Source organism: Euleptes europaea, chromosome 10, assembly GCF_029931775.1.
Source record: "Euleptes europaea isolate rEulEur1 chromosome 10, rEulEur1.hap1, whole genome shotgun sequence".
Lineage (NCBI taxonomy): Eukaryota > Metazoa > Chordata > Lepidosauria > Squamata > Sphaerodactylidae > Euleptes > Euleptes europaea.
In genome coordinates this window covers 76,895,917-76,921,578 of record NC_079321.1, presented here as the reverse complement: position 1 = coordinate 76,921,578, position 25,662 = coordinate 76,895,917, and the positions used below count along the sequence as shown (strand labels likewise).

Sequence of the window (25,662 nt, the reverse complement as noted above, 5' to 3'; positions counted from 1 at the left end):
TTTGAAAAATAAAATCTTCATGCACAAACTGTAATCTACAGTTTTTGTTTGAATGGTACTTAGTTGTCAAAAAATAGCCAGGGAAATCGGAGCTGTATGCTATTCTTCTGCTTCCCTTCTGTCCCCCACCTCCCAGGGTCCTGGCTGGTGCAAAGGACTGCTTCTCAGTCCCCCTGGTCATTTGGCTGCTACAACAGAATGTTCCTTATGAAAGATAATCTAAAATGGAGGGAAGAGAAGTATTTATCTGCCCCTAGGAAATAAATAGGGAGCCCCGTGGCGCAGAGTGGTAAGCTGCAGTACTGCAGTCCAAGCTCTGCTCACGACCTGAGTTCGATCTTGACGGAAGTCAGTTTCAGGTAGCTGGCTCAAGGTTGACTCAGCCTTCCATCCTTCCAAGGTCGGTCAAATGAGAACCCAGCTTTCTGGGGGTAAAGTGTAGATGACTGGGGAAGGCACTGGCAAACCACCCCGTAAACAAAGTCTGCCTAGGAAACGTCGGGATGTGACGTCACCCCATGAGTCAGGAATGACCCGGCGCATGCACAGGGCACCTTTTCCTTTAGGAAATAAAAAAATTGATTTTAAAAGGATGCCACAGTCCTTTCTTTTCCCCCTCCTATAGGCATACCTATTGGCACATCACCACCTCCTTCAGATTTGCTGCTGTCACAAATATGACATGAGGCCACTAACTCCAATCTTCCATTTCCCCTTGCATATATTTTGCATACATCTATTTTGTTAAGCCATTTGCTACTAATAATCAACGTTTTGATGGATACTGATCATGACATACCAAAGAAAAAAAGTGGACAACAAAGATTGTTCTTAAGATAAACGTCAAAACTAAATAAAAGTGTTACCAGCAAATACAATAGCACTGCTTGGCTCCTTCCAATGGAAGAAAGTGAGGAGAGTAAAGTAAGCCATAATATTGTTGAAGGCTTTCACGGTCAGAGCTCATTGGTTCTTGTAGGTTATCCGGGCTGTGTGACCGTGGTCTTGGTATTTTCTTTCCTGTCGTTTCGCCAGCAGCTGTGGCAGGCATCTTCAGAGGAGTAACACTGAAGGACAGTGTCTCTCAGTGTCAAGTGTGTAGGAAGAGTAATATATAGTCAGAAAGGGGTTGGGTTTGAGCTGAATCATTGTCCTGCAAAAAGCATCAAAGGTAATGTGCTAGACAATTAGCACATTACCTTTGATGCTTTTTGCAGGACAATGATTCAGTTCAAACCCAACCCCTTTCTGACTATATATTACTCTTCCTACACACTTGACACTGAGAGACACTGTCCTTCAGTGTTACTCCTCTGAAGATGCCGGCCACAGCTGCTGGCGAAACGACAGGAAAGAAAATACCAAGACCACGGTCACACAGCCCAGATAACCTACAAGAACCAAAGTAAGCCATGTTTCATGTTTAAGTGGAACAAAGGGCCTAGGAATAGAATCTTCCTTCCCTTCCCTTTCCCATATTGCCTATCAAGAGAGAAGTTATGTGAGCAGTCTGCAAGGAAAGGAACTGTTTGATTACTCTCAAGGCAGTTCCAATGGGACAAATGCACCATCTTTCACCATCATTCACCCCACTTGTGCAAATGAAACAAAAACAAAATGGAAAAGCGAGCTTTTGTTCTGTAGTGTTACTCATTTTAATGGAAATAAATCAGGTTTGCAAGGGATTGGGTCACTTCGGTGTCCTTTACAAAACCAAGTACCTAAATCATGTTAAATTAATTATAAACAGCAGAATTAATTATGGCAGGAATCTATACATTTTCAGTCATTTTTTAAAAGAAAGTATGCCTCACTACAGGCATCCTTGGAGATTATGGTGTTTCATTATCATTTTTTAAAGTTTCCATTAGCAGATATAGCAAAAAAAAAAAAATCATTCTACCTCTGGTTGAATCCTCTGGGAAGATTATTTCATTTCAGTGGGGTGTGTAAAGAAGTTCCTTATCAATTGGTCTCCCTAAATATATATTAGGATTTCTTTTTTCTTTGCAGAATGGATGGGAGATGTTCACCAGAAGTGTAAAACCCACACTGCTTGCTCCTAGAGCCTTCAGCTATAAAATTAAAGTATTATAATGGATTTTTCTAATCTTTGACCTTCTTGAAGTACATAAATGCAATAATTGAAAAACGCAACAAGAAATTATTGGGTTAAGAGTGACACTTAGTCATTCCATCACCTACTGGTCTCATTCGAGAGTTCCACCAGATTGGGGCCAGGGCCGAAAAATCCCTGGCCCTGGTTGGGGACAGCTGGATATTTCTCAGGCCATGGACCACCAGGAGGTTGTTATCAGCCAAGCATAATGCTCTTTGGGAGGTGTAACAGATAGACAGTCCTGTAGGTATGATGGTCTCAGACCATTTAGGGCTTTAAAGGTCAATACCAAAACCTTCAACCTAATTCAGCAGCTGGCAGAGCACTTGTTGTACATGCAGTTGCCAAGGCGTCCTTGTAAGGACCCGCAAGGATCCGTATCACTGCATTCTGGAGTGGTTGCAGTTTCCAAAGTAACTTTAAGGTAGCCCTGCATACAGAGAGTTTCAGTAATCAAATCTAGAGGTGAATGTTGGGTGGGTCACTGTGGCTAGGTCAGGGCAGGACAGGTAGGGAGCCAGCTGCCAGACTTGGCAAAGGTGGAACACATGAACACACATAAAGCTGCCTTATACTGATCAGATCCTTGGTCCATCAAAGACAGTATTGTCTGCTCTGACCGGCAGCGGCTCTCCAAGGTCTCAGGCAGAAGTCTTTCACATCACCTACTTGCCTGGTCCTTTTAACTGGAGATAGCAGGGATTGAACCTGGGACCTTCTGCATGCCAAGCAGATGCTCTGCCACTAAGCCACAGCCCCTCCTCACTGTCCTGGCAGTATTTGTATCCGGGGTCTCCAAGGAGAGGGGGGTATCCAGGATCACCTCTAGACCTGATTGAGGGAGATGGTATGAGTTGAACCCCATCAAAAGTCAAAAGTTGGTTTCCCTGCCCTGGGCCACCCCAGCTCAGCCACAGGACCTCTGTCTTTGATGTATTCGATTTCAGACAACTTTGTTTTAACCATTTCACCACAGCCTCCAGGCACATGATAATAGTATCTGGGACAGTACCTGGCCAGCCCTCAAAAGATACAGCTGGGTGTCATCAGCATATTGATGACACCCCAGCCTGAAGTTCGGGACCAGATGGCCAAGAGAATGCATATAGATATTGAAAAACATTGGGGAGAAGATAGCCCTCTGATACCCTCTGATAGCCCTCTGATACCTCTGATAAGGCTATCATGTCGAGACCTTCTGTCCTGACACCTTCTGCCCCAATCCTGGAGAAATGAGATCAGTCATTGAAGGACTGTCCTCCGTACCCCAGTTTCAGTGAGGGGGTGGGTTAAAAGATCATGATCGCCCATGTCAAACACTGCTGAGAGATTGAGTAATAACAGTAGCACTGATCCACCCCAATCCAGCTGTCTACAGAGATTGTTTGTGAGGGTGACCAGCACAGTCTCCATCCCATGGCCAGGCTGGAAGCTGGATTGAAATTGATTCAGAGCCAATGTATCCTCTAGGAAAGCCTGGAGCTGTTCTGCTCTCTCAACTACTTTACCAGAAACTAGGGCTGTCAAAAAAAAAAAAAAATCGGTACAGTTCGGATTCGGCCGAATTTGGCCCTTGTGGGTTCGGTACGTGCCAAAGTCCGAACTCCCCCGCTTTGGATCCCCGGAAATTCGGGGGGATCCGGAGTTCGGGGGAAAATTCGGCCCCCGCGCGCCTTCAGAGGGATTCCCTGAAGGCGCGCGGGGGCCCTTTAAACTGATCTGAGCCTCCCAGCTGGGAGGCGCAGGTCAGTTTAAAGGGCAGCCTGCACCTTTCAGCGGGCTCCCCTGAAGGGGGGCGGGCTGTCCTTTAAACTGATCTGCGCCTCCCGGCCGGCACAGATCAGTTTAAAGGACAGCCCACCCCCCTTCAGGGGAGCCAGCTGAAGAGGCGCGGGGTGCCCTTTAAACTGATCTGCGCCTCCCGGCCGGGAGGCACAGATCAGTTTAAAGGGCACCCCGCGCCTGGTTACTGACGGCCGAATTTGCCGGATTTATTCGCGAACTCCAGAACTCGCTGAATTCGGCCCCCCCGGTTGCCCGCCAGTTTTGAGTTCGGATCCGTCCAAACAGAAAAGCGCCGAATCGAGGAGAATTCGGTTGATTTTCTGTTCGGACCGAACCGAATTGACAGCCCTACCAGAAACAAAAGATGGGATACTGGGTAGAGTTGGTATGATCAAAAAGATCCAGAAGCAGATGCTCCCCTTCAGGGGAGCCGGCTGAAGAGGCGCGGAGTGCCCTTTAAACTGATCTGTGCCTCCCGGCCGGGAGGCACAGATCAGTTTAAAGGACAGCCCGCCCCCCTTCAGGGGAGCCGGCTGAAGAGGCGCGGGGTGCCCTTTAAACTGATCTGTGACTCCCGGCCGGGAGGCACAGATCAGTTTAAAGGACAGCCCGCCCCCCTTCAGGGGAGCCGGCTGAAGAGGTGCGGGGTGCCCTTTAAACTGATTTGTGCCTCCCGGCCGGGAGGCACAGATCAGTTTAAAGGGCAGCCCGCCCCCCTTCAGGGGAGCCGGCTGAAGAGGCGCGAGGTGCCCTTTAAACTGATCTGCGCCTCCCGGCCGGGAGGCACAGATCAGTTTAAAGGACAGCCCGCCCCCCTTCAGGGGAGCCGGCTGAAGAGGCGCGGGGTGCCCTTTAAACTGATTTGTGCCTCCCGACCGGGAGGCACAGATCAGTTTAAAGGGCAGCCCGCCCCCCTTCAGGGGAGCCGGCTGAAGAGGCGCAAGGTGCCCTTTAAACTGATCTGCGCCTCCCGGCCGGGAGGCACAGATCAGTTTAAAGGGCAGCCCGCCCCCCTTCAGGGGAGCCGGCTGAAGAGGCGCGAGGTGCCCTTTAAACTGATCTGCGCCTCCCGGCCAGGAGGCACAGATCAGTTTAAAGGGCAGCCCGCCCCCCTTCAGGGGAGCCGGCTGAAGAGGCGCGGGGTGCCCTTTAAACTGATTTGTGCCTCCCGGCCGGGAGGCACAGATCAGTTTAAAGGGCAGCCCGCCCCCCTTCAGGGGAGCCGGCTGAAGAGGCGCGGGGTGCCCTTTAAACTGATCTGCGCCTCCCGGCCGGGAGGCACAGATCAGTTTAAAGGACAGCCCGCCCCCCTTCAGGGGAGCCGGCTGAAGAGGCGCGAGGTGCCCTTTAAACTGATCTGTGCCTCCCGGCCGGGAGGCACAGATCAGTTTAAAGGGCAGCCCGCCCCCCTTCAGGGGAGCCGGCTGAAGAGGCGCGAGGTGCCCTTTAAACTGATCTGCGCCTCCCGGCCGGGAGGCACAGATCAGTTTAAAGGACAGCCCGCCCCCCTTCAGGGGAGCCGGCTGAAGAGGCGCGGGGTGCCCTTTAAACTGATTTGTGCCTCCCGATCGGGAGGCACAGATCAGTTTAAAGGGCAGCCCGCCCCCCTTCAGGGGAGCCGGCTGAAGAGGCGCAAGGTGCCCTTTAAACTGATCTGCGCCTCCCGGCCGGGAGGCACAGATCAGTTTAAAGGGCACCCCGCCCCCCTTCAGGGGAGCCGGCTGAAGAGGCGCAAGGTGCCCTTTAAACTGATCTGCGCCTCCCGGCCGGGAGGCACAGATCAGTTTAAAGGGCAGCCCGCCCCCCTTCAGGGGAGCCGGCTGAAGAGGCGAGAGGTGCCCTTTAAACTGATCTGCGCCTCCCGGCCAGGAGGCACAGATCAGTTTAAAGGGCAGCCCGCCCCCCTTCAGGGGAGCCGGCTGAAGAGGCGCGGGGTGCCCTTTAAACTGATTTGTGCCTCCCGACCGGGAGGCACAGATCAGTTTAAAGGGCAGCCCGCCCCCCTTCAGGGGAGCCGGCTGAAGAGGCGCGGGGTGCCCTTTAAACTGATCTGTGCCTCCCGGCCGGGAGGCACAAATCAGTTTAAAGGGCACCCCGCGCCTGCTTATTGACGGCCAGATTTGCCGGATTTATTCGCGAACTCCCGAACTCGCTGAATTCGCCCCCCCCCCGGTTGCCCGCCAGTTTTGAGTTCGGATCCGTCCGAACAGAAAAGCGCCGAATCGAGGAGAATTCAGTTGATTTTCTGTTCGGACCGAACCAAATTGACAGCCCTACCAGAAACAAAAGATGGGATACTGGGTGGAGTTGGTATAATCAAAAAGATCCAGAAGCAGATGCTCTCATGTGGGGGACATGAGAGACCTAATAACTCTAAATACGCGAGCCAGGTGAGAGCTAGTGGTGTCAGCGTTTGTTAGTTTTGTTTGCCACCCTTTGCAAGTGAACACAGCAGAGTCCAGCACAGTTTAAGTTAGTGGTATTTATTGTACAGTGTTCCAAAGTGCTTCGCCAGAATACTCCTTCGTACAACCCACACGTATATACAAGTATCATACACATATATACAGTTCTGGCTCAGTCTACCAGCCAATCAACTGATAGCTGCCCAGTTGCCAAGTTAAACTTGCTTAGACCAGTTCTTGCCTAGTCATCTCTAGTCATGGGATCCCAGCTGTCACCCAGCTGTCACATAGATTACTACAATCTGCTTACTGTCTATAGTCTGAAATGCCAACAAGTGGATGCAATGAAGACTATATAATAAGATTTTTTGCTGCCTTCACCACCATCTCATAGGATCTCATTGTCATTCTATAAGCTATTCTTGACGATTCATCGCAAGTGCACCACCATGCCTGCTCTAGCCATCTAAGCTCCCGTTTTTTTCTCTCTGAGCCCCATGGTATACCAAGGGGCTAATTTAGAACAGGGCTGAAGAGAATTTTAGGGAGCAATTTAGTTGATGGCTTCCAAATGGCGATGGTACCAATCATCAGTCAGCGAATCTAACAAATCACCAGGAGGCATCAGATCCTTCAGAGCTTTCTTGAAACCAATTGGATCCATGAGTCTCTGCAGGTTAGCGTAAATCTGCTCACTGCCTATGTGAGAGGTGGCTGGAAAAAGCAGGTGGGCTTTTAGGGCGAAATTGTCCAACCACGACACTCTATCCGTAGAGAATGGGCCTATATCCACACCCATAACACACATCAAATCAGCGTGTGGCCTGCTTGATGTGTGGAACTCGATACAAACTGGGAGAGTCCTATTGCTGCCATGGATTACACCAGGTCTGAAGCCGAAGAAGAAGAAGAAGAAGAAGAAGAAGAAGAAGAAGAAGAAGAAGAAGAAGAAGAAGAAGAAGAAGAAGAAGAAGAAGAAGAAGAAGAAGAAGAAGAGGCATGGACAATGAAATCCTCCAGAACCACAAATCTGGGGTACCCCCAAGGCCCAATTAGACACCACCTCTACTAGGCTCGACAGGGTATCTGCTGGTGTGCTAAGCAGTCATTACAACAGCAAGATAGCCACACTCTCCTCAGCATCTCACACCAAACACACACAATCAATGCTGGAGATCTCTGGAACAGGGGTTGCCCTGAAGCATTGCCACCCCTGCCCACCAGCCCTTTGTTCATGACTGATGGAGGATTGTACAACCCGGTGTAGTAGCTCTTTGAGAGCCAGCATAGTGAGCTCTCTCACACAGGTCTCAGTGACACATATCAGTTCCACATCATGTGCTGTTAAATAATTCTGTGGCGTAGCTGCCTTATTTTTTATGGACCTGGCATTGCACAACATCAGTGTTGGGGAAGGGCTATGAAACATAGCCCCACCACTATTGTGCCTTGGGATGGGATGGAGATTGGAAGGAGACCAAGCATGGCCATATCTCTATCTCCTTCCCTTGTAATGTCGCCTCCCACAGTCATATCTCCCATAACCCTCTATCACTGGGATCCCTGCCCCTGTGCTGGCCTCCCATATAGGGGGTTGATCCATTTCCATCTTCTCTAATATAGTGGTCTTCTGCACAAGTTCACAACGTTATAAAAATCACCCCCAATAGGTCATATAGGACAAAATCACCTTAATAACATCACTACCCAAAAAAACCCAATATTTCAATTTCATTTCCATCAATTCCACATTATCATACTGACCCCTTCCCACCCCATGGGTTTACCCACACTAATAATGAAGTCGGAGTTAGTTTAAATATCTAAGTTGATCTCCAACTTAATTGATGAACACACTCCAAGCTAGAGGTTCAAACAAAAGTATATTTTCCACTTCTGCAAAATCCACATGTTCACTTTTGGGACAAAGATTCTGAATAACCAAAAAGTTTGAGATTATCACTGGATATTGAAAAACTGAAACCAAACTAAACTGGGCACACAAGATGGTGAGGAAAAGCTGCATGTGATATGCAACAATTACTCAGATCTGTATTACAATTCTTATGTTTGTGGTTTGAATAAGGAACATGATGCACAATATTGTCCACTGTGAAAAAAAGTACATCTGCATCCCATAACAATTATTCATATCTGCAATGAAAACAACCTTTGTAAATGTGTTAAATGCACGATGCCATCATGCACAGCCAGAATTTATGGCATCCTTCAGAACTAATGCTATCTTACCAGCTGTACTTAAATTTTGTATATATTTAAGTTTCACCTAGTATGCTGATATTATTTCCATCCATGGGCAGATGCTACAAAAATGTACATTATCATTTGTCTATAAGCCACAATACATTCATCCTCTCTGGTACTTTTAGAGCATCTTGAATCAAACTAACTAGATTATTGTCCAGAAGAATATTGTCCAAAAGATGTTTGCCTATTAAACTTTAATTTTCTCCTTGATTTTATAGGCCTTTACTGAAGCATATCCTCAATGGCTATCTGGATTCAGCTTTTACATTACAGGCAACCCCCTCTGAATAATCAAGGAACTATCAAGGGTAAAAAAAAAATATGTTTGATGCTGCATAGTTAAATGCATAGAGAGAATAAATCCCCAAAGAAATAGTGGCAGTGTTACTGTTCAATAGATTGCCAGTCTGACCACAAAACTGACTGGCACCTGTGTCAAAGTACTGAATAGAGAACAAGCCACCTTAACAGATGGACGGTAAGTATGTATGTGCCTCATGTGGGTTACACGATGCACAGATGGAATGTTTGAACATCTGTTTGCTTTAATTTACGTGTTTATGTTTTAAGGGAATATTCCATCATCAACCAGCCCTGGGTTGGATTAGCATTTTTTAGAAATAACAAATACTGGCTGGAAAGTCATAAGGAGAATTTTATATGCTTTTGTTGCATTTGGGGGAAAGGGCAAAAGGAGAGATGTCGAAATGAATTCTAATGAAGCTCTTACCATGGAAACAACATATGTAGGTCTTATCATTTTAATATAAATTATCAATGATTATTAAAATCATATATTTTAATTCTGGGGAAGTTCTGTTGTTAAAGAAAGACAGTAGTTTTAAAAGCATTTTCTATATTTAACAAGACCTTTGTACAGAGTAAGTATTAGTGTGGCAAATAAAAAGGAAAGTAGAATTTCATTGGTCTGTTTTAATAAGTACATAGAGGTTTTTTAAAGCATATTCCCCGTAAATATTTTTCATGGGCATATAATATTAATTGTGTTATAGAGCTAACCCAACCACACTTATCTATTTTTCAGATAATGCCACCACCACGACACTGGACTAGAATGTATTATTTTAATTGTACTCAAAGGTTGCACATGAGTGTGTGCTAAGTAGTGTCAATGACAGCATATGTGTACCCCCCCCCCAATAAATCACCTAAAACCAATAAATACTTACAAAGGCCTTTACTTAGACCTTAACTATGTCTGCTGCTCATGTTGTTTTGACACAGCAAGAAACAGGAGGAATGGCTCCAAGTTATTTTATGCCAACAGATGTGGTTTACAACAACCCAAAGCTGACACTACCTTTCAAGCATGAAAATGCTAAGAGCAAGATATTGTCATTGGTCATGCTTGTGTGCACCACAGATACTACAGTTCAGTACTATTTAGATCCCACAGGGGCAATTGTGCACTCATGCAAAGCCGATGAACAACAGCCCAAACATAATCACCAATGCAGTGCAATAATATTCTCATACTCCAGATTGTCATAAGCATTTCTCATATTGCGAGTAGGAGGCCTGAGGCTAAGGAAATAGCAGCTTGCTTAAGATCATGCAGTGATTTCATAGCAAAGGTAAAACCTGAAATTGGGGACTTCCCACACAAATTCTTAACCACTACGCTCAGATAATACTAACCGCTATCTACTTTTTGAGTATTGTCCCTGTATCCAGTCAAAGCATAATCAAACAATAAGAATTGTTTTATCAGCACAGACCTATATATATGCAAAGTATTTCTGAAAAATTCTACCAGGTTCAGTTGAGGAAATATATAACTATGCAAAGCAATAGCAGAGGTACATGGAACACTTGAACTTTGGTTTTATGAAATCTAGCAGTTTTAATAGCCCCTGAGCACACTCAAACAGCCCATTTCTGAGCCGAAAGGACGAAAGTCCTTAGGAGGCCAGGAAGGGGCTGTGCTGGTGTCTGGGCCCCCTGCACCGACGCCCGTGCCACTTAAACTGCCCAGGGTGGCTCAGACACTGGGGGGGGGATGCCATCTTCCTGGCACTGCTGTGGCAGCGCCGCCCAGGAACACCGGCGCAGGCTCGTGCCGGCGTCTGGATGGCACACTTCTGTGTGCTGTTCTCCTGGGGGCATTCTGGGGGCATTCCTGGGGGGTTCCTGCATCGGGCCAGTGGATGAGCCACCTTTAGGTGGCTTCCTAAGCCCTTTCGGCCTGGGAACGCCCCCTTTCCCCTTACCTGGAAATACGCCACCTTTTGAGGTGGCATATACCTGTGCAACCCAATGGAGCGGTTGCACAGGTTTTTCAGGTAGGGGCAAGGTTTCAGCTTCAGTGGTGGGGGGACCTCCTTTGGAAGCAACATGGCTGCACTGCCTCCAGTCACCGGCGCAGCCCTCCCCGCCCCTCAGGAATGGGCTGATAGCCATTCAACAGAGTGGGACAGTGAGTTCATCATAGCAATTGTGTAGGGGCCCCAAAAAAGCATGCTTGTTATATTAGGAGCAATCAGTAACATATTAAATCAGTAACATATTAAAGATGATTGTTCACTCTATAGATACACATGCATGTTTTTAGAGATTTATAAACCACTTGAATGCTAAATCACCCTAATTTTTCTTTTAACATCCAGTCCCCAGAAAAGCTTTATGTAGCTCAAAACTCATATACGAGAACACTGCTTGGTTCTAGTAAACAAAAAACTTGTTGACAATTTTGTTTGAATTATACAGAATGGCTAACTGCTGGTGTCTTTTGTCTACGAAGCTGTTAATCATGATCAGCTACAAATTTTAATCTGTGCAACATACTTCATCTCAGTGTATTTATGGTGACTTCATGCTGGATATACACAGCTGAATGATTCATTTGGGCACTTCTGTAGTGCAAGAGCACTAGGGCTGCCAACTCTGAGCTGGGAAATTCCTGGAGATCTGTGGGGTGGAGCCTGGGGAGCGTGGGGTTTGGGGAAGGGAGGAACTTCAGCAGGGTATAATGCCTATGAGTCAACCCTCCAAAACAGCCATTTTCTCCAGCGGAACAGATTCTGTACTCTGAAGAACGTTTGTAATTACAAGAATACTCCAGGCCCCACCTGGATGTTGGCAACCTTAAGAGAACTCAAACATGATACCCTTCTGGATATGCTTTTGTTTCATCATGTGACACCGTTTTGAGCAGACAGGACTGCATTCATAATGGCAGTACATATAAAGAAACTTGTTTTTCTGCACAGATTGTGCCTGCTCTTGCCCTCAGTCCAGGATAGTCTGGTATACTGGTTGCCTCTTAACCAAGATGATTAATCTCCCCCCCCCACCAAGGGCATCCTCCTACATTTTAAGCAATGCACAAAACATTAATTAAAATGAGACTGTTCAGTTTAGTTAAGTTCATTGTTTATTTCAAAATGATAATTATTTCCTTAGAGGATATAAAAGAATTTTAGTTTTTTTAAAAGCCTTTGAGAATTTTCTTCATCCTACCTATCAGATTTTTGCTGAGATCCAGAATTTATTCCCCATTGTTCCATTTATACACAGAGAATAATACTTAATCAGCATAAATATAACAGGCTTCTTTCTCCAAAGCAAGTTTAACACCAAAGAACCCACACTGAATGCATTTTATCAGGTTCCCCACCCGCTGAACAGACTCTTCCTTACAGCCAATATGAAATTCTCCAATGGCAGAGTGAAATATTGAAAGAACATCTGCTTAACCTACAGGGCAATTCTAAACAAACTACACCCTTCTACATCCATTGAACTTAATGTTCTTAGAAGAGGGTAACTGTCATGAGTCAGCCTGAGAATTACTCTTCAGAAGAAGAGGCAGCAGAACAAGCCCTCACTCCCTCTGAAGAGATAACACCGGAACAGCAAGACGGGGCCTCTGAGCCAGAAGATCGGCCGGCTGAAACAAGAGAACAGGGAAGAGAAAGCCTTTCACCTTCAGGGTCTCCTCCACCAGTGGAGAGAAGAAGAGTAAAAGGCAGAATGGCATTGCAGCAAAGGAGAAAGTCGGCCCGGCTTTTGGACAAAAGACGTAAGTTGGCGCAGGAGGAATCAGAGTCTGAAGCCGACAGTTGAGCTGAAACACCTGGAGAGTCACGAAGGCAATATAAGCAAGACTGACTGTTAAGTGCTTTGTGGGAGCAAATGTTATTGCATGCCGCCTGTCTCTTATCTTGAGAAGCTTCATTTAGGAGTCCGGTTTGCCGTGGTGTTGAACTTGGAAGAAAGCCATGCCTGCAGCCAAGACCTTAAGGGCGAGGAGCTTGTATCTGTCTGTGATCTTGTTCCTGTATTGTGCGTATACTGTTCCTGTCCTTATTAAAGAGCTGCCAGCCCCTCCCGGCAAGAGTAAAATACGCGTCAGGCTCTGCTTCCTTCAGCATTGATACGTTGCTGTGTGGAAAGCAGAGACTCAGACCTGCCTGTACGCAACAGTAACTCTGTTTGGGACTGCACTGCTAATACCTTAATTTTCTGGTACGAAAGGTAATGGAATGTAAGTCTCATCCAACATCTCCAACATGAGAGGCAGACTTCCTACAGACTTCCTGCATGATTAGTACACATGCATACACAAAGCCCCATTCAATTCAACCTTTATTGGGAGGGGGAGTTACCAACAAAGCTTAGGGAAGCAAATGTATGCATATATTTGCATGCCTGAACACAAATATATTGATGCAGGGCAGTCATAGACACAAATTATTGTAAGGGAAAATGCTGCCGACCATTCCCTTTTCTAGAGGGTTACTGCTTACATAGCAGAAGGAAACCCAAGCACATGCAGGTGAAAGTGTTCTCTTATAGATAAGGATAACAACATCAATACCAAAATAACCTCCCCAACTGCTTTATTATATTTGGTCATAGACACATCCTTGAGCCTACATAGCTACATATGACTGTTGTTTCTAAATATTAATTCCTAATCCACCCATCTAATATGTAATTAGATAGTGGTCTCAAACTTGTACTGCAAGTGGAAATGGTTTAGGTGTAGTATACCCACACAGTGTATTATGGTGCTGATGAATAATCCTGAATTACCCTTGGAAGCCAACCAATCTGGCAAAAAATAATGCTGACAGCTGTGACACTATTGCAGAATATGCCAGGTTTTCCTCACTGAAGGGTTATTAAAAATCTACTAAGTGCTTCAGCAGAATTATAAATATTATCCAAACCCCTATCTCATCCTGAAATTGGAAAAAATGAAAAGGACAAGCTCACCAGCTGCTGAGTAAATTTTTGCAACAGTTGCTTTGTTCTTAATAAACTTTAATTCAATAATTAAAAGGCAGTGAAATAGATTGGGGAAATATACATTTGTGGGGAAATACTTTTTTTCTTTTCAGTATCTTGAAGTACAGGGGGAAAAACTGAGAGTGAAAGTAAATTTAACATTTTTGGCCACCCAGACAGGAGTTTTAGTTTTTTGCCTGCTCAGCAGAAATAAAAATGGACTCATCCCGTAACCTTCCCATTAGCCTTATTTACAGCTTGCACCAAAAACGACTCCATAATCAGACTGATAAAATACTCACAAATTACTCACCCTTGAGGAATTATTTTCTAAAACCATCAGAAGGGCAAAAATAATCATTACTTGTAAGTAATATTAAAACCAGCTATTAACACAGTGCCAGGTCATGGGGAGGGAAGATTCCAGACCTCTGTCCTAAGTGAAATTCCTAACATCTTCCCTGCAGAAAAAGCCCTGATACTTAATGCTAAGTATGTTTGAGAGAATAATTCAGTTACTGGCAGTGCCATCCTAAGCCCATTGACATCAATGAACTAAGAATAGTATAACTCTGCCTAGGTTGGCACTGTGAATGCCAAGAAAAAAAGTATTCTGAACATGCCATGATCAGATGTATTTAGTAGATTACATTAATATTTTCTGGGGCTTAGTCCTGGAAGTGAAATCAGATTCTGGCCTGGGCTCTGTCTCAGCTTGGGTTTGGATTAGAAGCCTCCTCTTTGTTTCTATACAGGCCTGTTGACAAAAGATCTATGTCATGGAAAATATAAAAGGTATAGAATTGAGACTATCACCAGTGTAATCTTCTTGTAAATTCAAGCTAGCAACCCTCACAGCTGTAATGTTTTTGTGTAACAGACATAGTTCAGAACATAAGAAATTTCTTGTGTTTTTGAGTAGGTTGAAACTCTGTGTATATTCCCCAGACCTAAGAGAACAATTTCCTTTATTCCATTTTATCAGGTTGACAGCCTGCAGTTGTACAGTCAGCTATTTGCTTTTGCTATGCCTCACAGAACTAGCAATAAAAATGAACAAGGAAGAGCAGAACAACAAACCATCGTTGCTGCACTCAAGAGTTTAAAATTATACGTTATTGTGGCTGCGTGGAGCACAGCTCACATCACCCAAGCCAGCTGATAGACAGGAAAAATGTGAAAGGGTGGAGTGATCCAACTGGGGAGCGGCTGGATATCCACCCACAAGCCTGAGCTGAAGAACCAGCATAATGGAGGAAACCCATGGATTGGATGTGACCAGGGCCTAACTCCATAGGGTAATGCTGGTGGGCCTTATCCACTGCTATTGGTGATGGCATTCCCAAAGGGCTATGGCAGGCCTGGGAATTCTGGGGAGTGCATGAGCGCTGGCCAAAAGGGCAAGTCTAGATGTTGAGGAAGGCCAAAAATGTAGTGGGCCAGAGAAGTTTGGGTAGGTAGAAATAAGGAGGAAAAGTAAGCACAGGACAGACGGGCATGGCGGGTAGAGTGAAGTTACTCCCCAGGAATCATATTCATCAGCCACTGTACCTGTAGCGAGATGCTGAATGAAAATTGTTTATCAGCCACCCAGGGCTGTCAGTTCCCAATCAGGGAGGGGAATTGTCCACCACCTTCTCCCATTGCCTGCCACTGCTCTGAGCAGTGATGTGACACCAGGTGCAGTGATACGTCACTTCAGGGGAAAAAAGCCTGAAGGGACTAAAGGTAGTTCTAGGTATCACTGGAAACTCTGTGGTTTATCATAGTATTTCTGGCAATTCCTAGAGCTTACCCCTCATCACTTCTGGGGTAGTTCTGTCACGACCCTGGATGAACATGAAGGATAAAATGCTCATAGAATCCCATATCAGACTCTTAGATGTATAAATGAAGCAGAATAATGCTGTAACATAATGCTGTAATGGTAATACAATACTTGTTCTCAGAAGGAGGGGTTTTCAGTACTCCTCTAAGACAGGCGTACAGTTGCAAGGTTATGAGCTGTGTATAGTTGCCTGCCATATGGATATGAAGAGACATCAGCACTGTTTATCAGAAGCAAAGGGATTCTCTTCCTTATATGAGTTAAGCTACCTTGCTGTCTTGGAGCAAGATCATTTAACTAAGGGTCTTTTTCTTTTGACTAAGGGTCTTTCTCCTCTAGGAGTGAGAGCTCCTCTCAAGGTCAGATAAGCAAAGAGGGAATGTTTAAATATCCTGTGAATATGCTGACTTTGAACTGTATGATGTAATGGTGTGTTAGGTTAGCTTCCTTGCAGCTGCTAACCTAGAGGATTAAACTATTCTCCTTATTATATCCTTGCCAAAGATGCAGTGCTAACGCATTGTCAAGGACAAACCCTATGTTCTACAGATGAAGAAGACAAGCACTTCAAGGCCACTGGTGCTTTATCCTAGGCTTCACAGGTGCAAGAGCACCATAACCAGGGGTGTAAAAGCCCTGCCACACATTGCAGGAGCAGCAACAGATCAAGATAACCACTGATCTTGAAAGGATATAAGGCAGAGCCGAACAGGCAGAAAGGAGAGAGGGTTGACGGAGGACGGCTTTGGCAGTCTGACCTCACTCTCTTCACACATCTCCAAGATGTAAAACCTAGGTGTGTTAGTGGAGGACAATACTGATTGGCCATTAGCTTTCCTCATCTCATGCGTGAGATGTAAGAATTGAGGTATTGGAGGGCAACACTGTTGTCTGGCCATAGCTCATTCTATTATTTTATATCTTGATTGATATTTCACGAAACTTCTTGTGAGATTGGAAAAGACTCCTTTTTGGAGGAGATTTATTTCAAGATGACTTGCTAAGGCTGGATGTCTGAAATGGATGCTTGCAGACTATTCCTTCCTATGAATAGGATGGAGACTCTTAGAATTCCTACTAACCTTAATGTGGGTCTAAGAGTATTGGATCATTCCATATTTGGAAACACTGACATCTCATTAATTCCAGTAAGGATTAATGAGTTCTCACAAAGATCTATATAGTCTGATTTGGCTTTCAAAGATACAAGTCCTTCACAGAGTTGAAGAGACTAGGAACATGATTCTTTGAGACACTCTTAGAGATTCCTCTAACCAACCAGAGATATCTCTCAGGATATGAGCCAGAGGCTTCCCCAACGGGCAGGGGACTCTTCTGTACTCAGTGACATGATAGTGCATACACAGAGTGCTTATACAGAAACTCTTGCACTGAACTAGAGGTTCACATACTGTCAGCGAGGGCACCCAGTCGGGCCACTGAGGTTTGACACATACAGATCTCTCTACAATTGGCATATAGAGAGACTTCAGAGTTTTAAAAACAACTCTTGAATAATAAAGCTACACATAGCTACAAAGCACTGACTGACTTCAGCTTTGCATACACATAAACCTGTTCCTAACATGGATCAGAGGCCTTTACATAAGCTGAGAATTCTCCATGATTTCCTAAAACTGGCATGGACTACTGAAAGAGCTTTTGACTACAGCTCTCATATAGACTAGGAACCAGAGATTCTCTGACCTTTGCATATACTAATAAGAGATATTGTAAGGACATAGAATCTTACAGAAAAGGTTTGAATATCCTAAACATGTGTTTAGACTTTTCAAAGCTCTCTAAAATAAGCATATGAGCTGGAGAGATTTAGCAATAATATAAGGTTGTACTTGTACATTGTATAATGTTTATACTACAACTTATGTTATATATTTCAGGTACTCTTAATTAAGATGCTTTTAACTATAACAGGTCTTTCTTCCATATTTTACAGGATTTCTGTAACTGTTATATTCCTGAATGAAATGAAATTACAAGTTCAAGGTTTGAACTCTCATATAGAGAAATGTAAAGAAACATAGAAAATGCTTAAGGTTGTTTAAGATGCTTGCATATATGAACATGTATAAGAATCATAATGTTTATACTTTATGACATGTTTTTAAGAGTGTGTAAATATTCACATGCATATATATATTATGTGAAATAAATGGTAAAATGAAACCCACTGTTTATAAATTTATTTGGCACACTTCAAGAAAAAGACTTGCTTTTTAAAAGTAAGTAAATCATTGAGTCTTGCTTTGGTGACTGGCTGAATAAGATAATATATCACTTCTTAAAGAAGTGGTCTTTTCTAAGAGCCTAGTCACATCAACAGCATGAACCGTGACAGTTCTAGGAATCACTGGAAACACCATTTTTTTACCATAGAGTTTCAGGTGATTCCTAGAGCTACCCATATCACTTTTCCATTTTTTTTACTGGAAGTGACATGGCAGTGACACCGCAGCCAGCTTCACAGCCACCCATATCATAGTTCACAGCCCTCCCATCAGTTGCCAGGTGCTGCCTGGCAACCCTATGACCACCTGTTGTCTACAAAGTTTGTGGGAGCCATCAAGGATTAGTAACATCCCCCCAGCATGCTGCACACACCCGTCCTACATGTAGCTTACAGTTATAAATTGTCTTTTACAGTGCAATTGTAAATAGAATTACACCCTTTTAAACCTATTGACTTCAATGGACTTCAGAAGGTGTAACTGTTTAGGTCTGCACTGAAAATTTCTTTTTACCATCAGCTTCAGTCCCCAGGTCCACTCTGGCAATACCTATGTGAATTAGTAGGTTTTAAAAGTTCTTCTATGAATAAAGATTTTTTAAATGCACATCCCGTTAGCAAACTGTAAAATTAGCTTTAAAAAAACCCCTGAAATGTAAAACCCTCCTATGATATAATCATTTGGTGTGGAAATAACATACATATTTCTTAAATGTTGAAGTCATGTTTTGAGCGCCTGCATTCAATCCTCAAGACCACAGCCGAGATCCATTAAACAGACCCTATAGATGTCTCCTGCTTTGAAAACCCCATAAGGTCACCACAAGTCAGCTGCAACTTGATGACACTTTCTAGCACACCATAGTTGGAAATGCCACTTGTAACTTTAGTGTTACATCTTAACGGAAGAAAACAGAGTTGTAATCTTCAGTGTACAAACTCAATTACTATTCAGAAGACAGATTCTCCCTGAACTAAATTTACCATACTATGTCAGTTGGAAACCATTATCTCTCCCCAAGCCCCTCAAGATGTACCACTGCTGTATTCGCCAGAGAAAGCATAGTATGCTAATGGTTAGCAAAGTGGTTTCTTTCTGCATACACCACCGTTTATAAGTAGCATGAATTATTTGAAATGAGAGTATATAAATTCAAAATAATAACAATAATTATTTTGCAGATAGCAAGGCTCATAAAACTGCAGCTTCCATCTTGTAAATGGACCAGGTGTGAAACAACCATTACTCCTTAAGATACCTATGGAAAGGCATTTGAAAACAGAGAGGAGGCAAACAGCACTAAGGGAGGAGAAAGATGGCTATCCTTTGCTCTGGGAAATACCAGCAATTTGTGCCAAAGACATAGGTCATGTTTAACGTAATGATGTGGGTAGTTTAATTTATATGGATGCACTGTTATACTTCATCGTCTCTCAAACAGATTTCTTAATTGCTGGATATCAAAAGAATAAGACATAAAAGGAAAACTACAAAGACATTAAGTAAAATGTTATACATCTATGTGAACATGTTAGTTCTTTGTGCTTTTGGTTACAAAATGGTCTTGTTTAATCCTCCACCTATTTAAACATCATTGTCAATATACCAATATACCATTGTCAAAATACCAAGACCACGGTTACACAGCCCAGATAACCTACAAGAACCAATCATTGTCAATAGTTTCTTCCTCATTGTGACTTTCCCCATCAAAGATCTGTAGCAGTTTCACATCTTCTTTAGATACAGGTACAAACTGTATCATTCAAATTTATGATCATACTAGTTAACATGAGATATAAAGGCCTAAATGAAAGCTTGGCACAGTATTCCTTTGTATTCCTGCTCTTTCATTCAGTTGTGGGCACTTTCAAACTAATCTGCAGATGAATGTGGTCCTTCATACCATTAACAAATGCAGTGAAATAACGTGATGGAGCGGCTTCAAAGCTGCTCAGGAGCAGCCATAGTGCTTTGAGATTAGGGGGAAAAACACTGTTAGAGTTTATTTTATTCTTGCAACAGACTGCAGAATGGTTTGTTTAGGTATGATCATCTAGCAGATCATAGTCTAGGATCACGGTCAATAGATACTTAAAGTAGGTGCCAGCCTTTCTGTGTCCATATCAGCAACCAATGACTCCAATGGGTATGTAGCTGGTGTACAGATGCTGCACTTCATAGAGTAAGCAGCTTTCAAATGTGCCAGCCATACAGAGCACCTATATATAAGTGTTTCTTGTGTGGTAGCATCACTTTCAATGATGAATGGATTAGGATAGTTGGAGAAGGAAATGGGGATGCCCCTCACCCACCTGTTTCTTTTTGTTTTTACATCTTATTTTACATCTTATTAATTGCAAGTATTGTTGATTCCTTTGCTTCTTCTATGATATTTTGAGGTTATTTATACACCACCATTTATAAGTTAAATGCCATTTTACATTTTATGCAGTTTATATGCCACCAATAAAAAAGTGATTGAGAACATTTTTAAAGCATGGCAGATAAGCATAGCACTGAGCGCTTTACAATCCTTTCTTTTGCTTGCATTAAGACTTATTCTGTCCCCTTGTACTGGTGCTAGTATCTGATCTTCCAGCTACTGTATAACACAGCTGTGCATTGCGGTCCTAATGGCATTAGCAGCACCGTGCGGAAATGAAGAAAGTAAGCACATAACACCAGGAAGTGGGTAAACAAAGGCCACAGCTGTATTGATTACAGCAGATAGAGCATTGGCGTAGCATAGGGCACGGATCCAGGCATCGAGCGACCACCCTATCAGTTGATGAAATGATCCCCAACCAAGTGGGGGGGGGCAACCACGGAGTGGCAAATTAGTGGTTCCACCACCAGCAGTCCAGGCTCAAAGTGGTACTCAATCTGAGGATGCTGTGGTCAGCCCAATGGCCTATGCCCAACAATCCACACCAATTTCATGGAACCTGAAGATAATCCATTAAAAGGACTAGATAGAATGAGCCATAACAGGTCACTTGTTGTGGTTCCTCTTCAGGTAGATGGAAGCCTTGTATGCAGAGAACCTACAGTGACCGGATTTGCAGATGTCATCAGGTGACAAACCCATTCCCAGCTGCTGATGTGGCTGCCCAGGACCTAAATGAGTGGAACCAAATACCCTTGGCTGCATCCCCCTGGTGGTTATACTAGGTCTGATACTGTCACAAACTGGACCTTATGAAGAGGGATCCATCACTGTGCACTAGGAAGCGGAGAGCTGCACTGCTCAGAAAAGGCATCATGTACCTTGAGAGCCCCTTTAGGATCATAGGTGGTGATGTAGTGCCATGACACTAGAGACAGTTATCGCCACTGGGAGTCAGGTGCTTGTGTGTGTGTGGGTGCTTCCAGCCCTTGGTGGCCCGCTGCACCGTGAATTAACAAAACAAGGGTAGCAGGATAAACATGCCTCACTGGGGGAAAAAATGGCCAAAAGAGTGCAGTGTTGTAAGTCTGGTTGCAAGGCCCCATTACCCTATAGAAGATAGGTAAGGGAGGACTGTGGCCAGGGAGACTGGCCAGAAAAAGCACAGCCACTGATACAGCAACTTCTATAACCTTCACCTGCAAGTGCAAGCAAAAACCTGGAGGGGGCAAATGAGGTAAATACTCCCTGCATAATCCACCGTTGCCCACATGCCACAGGAAAGGGCCCAGTGTTGGTTTGCCATGGGTTCCAATATCAAAAACCACAGATCCTGCAAGTGAGATCTTGCATCCAGGATCACCTGCAATATAACCAGCTGAAAAGGAGATGTTATAGGTCAAGAATGGGAGGGCAAAACTGCACTTGTGGCAAGACCCACTCAGAGCATGAGGGTGACCAGTTAACGACCCATAATAAGGCCCGGTTATCTGCACCAGAAGAGGACATTCATGTTAGAAAGAGCTTCCCCATATGGTGACTGCAAATAGGATTGTAAGGAACATGAGACCCTTTAGACTATCTGATTGTAACCAGGATGTGGGCCACCTTTGAGCAACCATTGACAGAAAACCCCCATGGGTAGCCAAGTGATGTTGCAGCCTATAAATACTCTAACCATTAAAAAATACATACAACTTTCAATAGAATTAGTATGTGTGAATACATTCATTGCCTTTAACCCACTATTCTTCCATGAAGGTCAAAGAAATATGCATGGTTCTCCCTTCGTCCATGTCAACCTTGCAACCCCTTGTGAGGCAGGCTAGAGTGAAAGAGAGTGGTAGGCCTAAGGATACCCAGTGGACTTCGTGATAAATTGGACATTCGAATCCAGGTTCTATACCACCAAAGTTGATTTGCTAAGGTTAGTAAGGGAGGGGGGATGAGAAAAGTCATTTAGAAGATACGATCATGACCCATGAAGCAGCCTTCCACTGAATCAAACTCTTTGTCTATCAAAGCCAGTATCTACCCAGACTGGCAGCAGCTCTCTAAGGTCTCAGGCAGAGGTCTTTCACATCAACTACTGCCAGGTCCTTTAACTGGCATTGCTAGGAATTGCCTGAGACAATCCATATGCCAAGCAGATGCTCTATCACTGAGCCATGGCCCCTCCCAACTGACACCCCCCCCATTGTACATTCATTTAGTTACCTTGGGTGCCATTATCTCAGGCAAGACTCAAGCAGATGTCAAATTAGCAGAACAGAAGGAAGGCGAGAGTCTGCTTAGACACAACTAGCTACCACTTGCCCCAGTTTATTTTATGTGAATATGGTCCCTTCATGCCACAGTTAGTTATGGACAATGGTCATCTCACATGGTTAGATGTATTCCTGTTGTAAGATACTGAGCCATAAGCAGAGACATGTTACTTCCCTAATACACTTTTACCACTTTGTGATATTTAAAATGTGATTTCCCCCACAGCACAACCAACCTTGCATGGTTTGATTGACTTGCATGGTTACACACCATTTTTATTCTGCATTGGTTAGCTGTGAGTATGGGCTGAAGTTAGTCTAACCTTTCACTAATGGAAGAAGTGGGGTAATTTCAACAATTGCCTCCATCTACTGCAGAACCTCAATATACATCTTATCTAATTTAATTATTATTTTATTTAAATAGTTTGGGGTTTTTTGGGAGGGGTTATATCATTTCAATTTTAGGTAAGCAGTTACATATTCAGGCACTGTCGCATGAAAATAACCCTCTGCACACAGTAAAACAATACTCCTTGGAGGGCTAGACTGAAGACTCCTCCCTGATGTGCTACTGCTCTTTGTGCAAAAAGAGTAAGTTGTGATGGGGTATTGCAAAATTCCTGTGCACCTCAAGAAAAGCTTCACCACCTAAGTCTACTGATTGTATACTGTAAGACATAAACCACAGAGATTTGGTAGAAATATTCAATTGGGCAATTATAGAATTTACAGAAAGAAATCCTGTACAGAATAATTGTTTGCTGTTGTCTCCATCTCTTTCTGCATGTTCATAATAGGTTCCTGACCTTGCCTGTGAGGTTCTCCAGCCTACCTCGGCAATCCCAAAAAGTCACTCGCTCAGACAGTCGGGTCAAAAGCAAAAGTAAACGTTTATTCAGGAGCCGCAGAATACAGCATGAGCAATCTACAGTTTCAAAGCTGCTAATGGCGAACCAAACTACAAAGCATAACTTTAAGCCCCAAGTCATCCCAGGTGCAGCAGCAAGCTGCCTGGGAGTTAGTTGATAATGAAGACTAGCAGCAAGGGGAGAGGGAGTAGGCCATAACACTGATGGTGCCTACTAGAAGCTCAAGGCCAGAGCAGAGGGAGGAGGAAGGAGTGGGGCAGCTTGATCCGTTCAGAGAAACAAAACGAAAGAATAACATTTGCACAGGAATTGGCCTAACTCATGTCAAGAGCCTGTCTGGACTCCTGGCAGGCTGAACAGCATAACGAATAGATACACGTGAACAGAAATAAGCATGGCCCCTGGCATGGCACTTGACACTTGAACAAAACCAGGTAGGATTCCAGTCAGGACTCTGACATTGCCTACCTGAGAACCATGTCCGACCAAACTGATGGAGGAGTTCTGCCCTGGTCCCATCATAACAATCACAGATTGTAGCAAGCTTCAGCCCTCCATTCCAAGGTTGGAATGGTTCCTACTGAGGCAAAGTTCGTACCTCAATTGTCTACATACTGTGCCATTGAATTAATTGACACAACTTGCACTCAGTAAAAGGTGGCAAATATAATAAAGTATATTGCTGAACCTAATACATCAGACCAGACACTGTTTTAGAGGCAGAATTTCTGCATTAAGCATAATTTGTGGCTAGAACAAATTGATATCCATTTATTGAAGTCTGAAAGCAACAGACAACTGGCAGGTTATTTCATGCCTCAAAGAAGTTACAATGAAAGGGGTATTAATGAATAGTTTCCCAGAGTCTGTTATGTTCTAAATAGATTATAAATCAATAGATTATAGATCATTGCCTGAAAATCCAGATTGAGTCATTTATCCCAGATTGTTGCTCATTTGTGATGACTAGGAAAACTGCAGCCCTTACAGCAATTGGGACCAGCTGTATAAAGATCTTTAATAAAAACATAAAATCAGTTGGTTTTATAATGAAATCTATGGATGCGTGACAGTGTATTAAATAAACCCACTATCGGCAAACACCTTCATATGAGTAGGCAATACACGCTGGCAGTAAAAATGTGGGAGGTGGAGAAAAGGTTCAACGGCAAAGAGAACAGAAAACATACTCCAGCTGCTAAAGAGTTGTTTCACATGGGAAATCCCTGCTCTGCCTCATCTTCTGCTACCCCAACAGCCACATGGTAATCATCCCTGGAAAACCTACTGTCTGTTGCTTGGGAAATCCCAGATATACAACAGGAGGGGAGGGGTAGCCTTTCCTACTCCCTAAGCCCCACTTGTGTGCCCCAGCCAGCAGTGAAGTGTCCAAGAGGCAGCTGACTATCAAGCCTCCAAAGACAAGCCCCCAAGCCCAAACAGATGAGAAAGGGGGGCCCAAATAGGCAGGGGGAAGGAGTGGCGCAGGCGTGCCTGCGTCATGCTCCTGCCCCCTCCCTGAGCAGCAGCCCACCCCCCTCTACATCAGCAATAGGCTGCTGTCCGAGGAGGGGCGGATCAACCCAGCAAGCACGTGGCAGAGGGAAGCAGATGGGAGAAACTTCTCAGGCTGCTAGAGTCCATTTCCTCCTGGAGCTGGCCCAGAAACGAAAGCGGAAAGCTACACTACTCTACAAACTATTGACAACAAACTAATAGGTCAAAAATTCTAAGGGTTATCCCTATCTCCAGCTTTATAAATTGGAATAATTATGCTAGAACACCATTCAGGGGGGATCACACCAGTAGAATTCACTTGGGTAAATAGTTTAGCCAAAAGAGGCACCCACCAGTAGGGCTGTTGAAAAAAAATATTCGGTATAGTTCGGCTTCGACAAAATTTGGCCCGTTTTTATTCGGGCCGTGCTGAAGTCTGAACTCCCCCGCTTCGGATCCCCGGAAATTCTGGGGGATCCGGAGTTCGGGGGAAAATTCGCCCCCCCCGCGTGCCTTCAGGGGGATTCCCTGAAGGCACACGGGGGGCCCTTTAAACAAGCCCCTCTGCGCTGTCTGCACAGGCAGCGCAGAGGGGTTTAAAGACCCCCTGCCCCCCCTCCCGGGACTCCCGGGAAGGCAGGCGGGGGGCTGTCAAGCCCCTCTGCGCTGTCTGCGCAGGCAACGCAGAGGGGTTTGAAGACCCCCCTCCCGGGACTCCCGGGAAGGCAGG

General features: G+C 44.4%; 1 protein-coding gene across 1 annotated transcript in view; it reads right to left on the bottom strand.

The window, feature by feature from the left end:
* LAMA2 (laminin subunit alpha 2) overlaps window positions 1-25,662 on the bottom strand; it is a 599,384-nt gene that overhangs the window by 289,946 nt on the left and 283,776 nt on the right. The window lies entirely within an intron of this gene.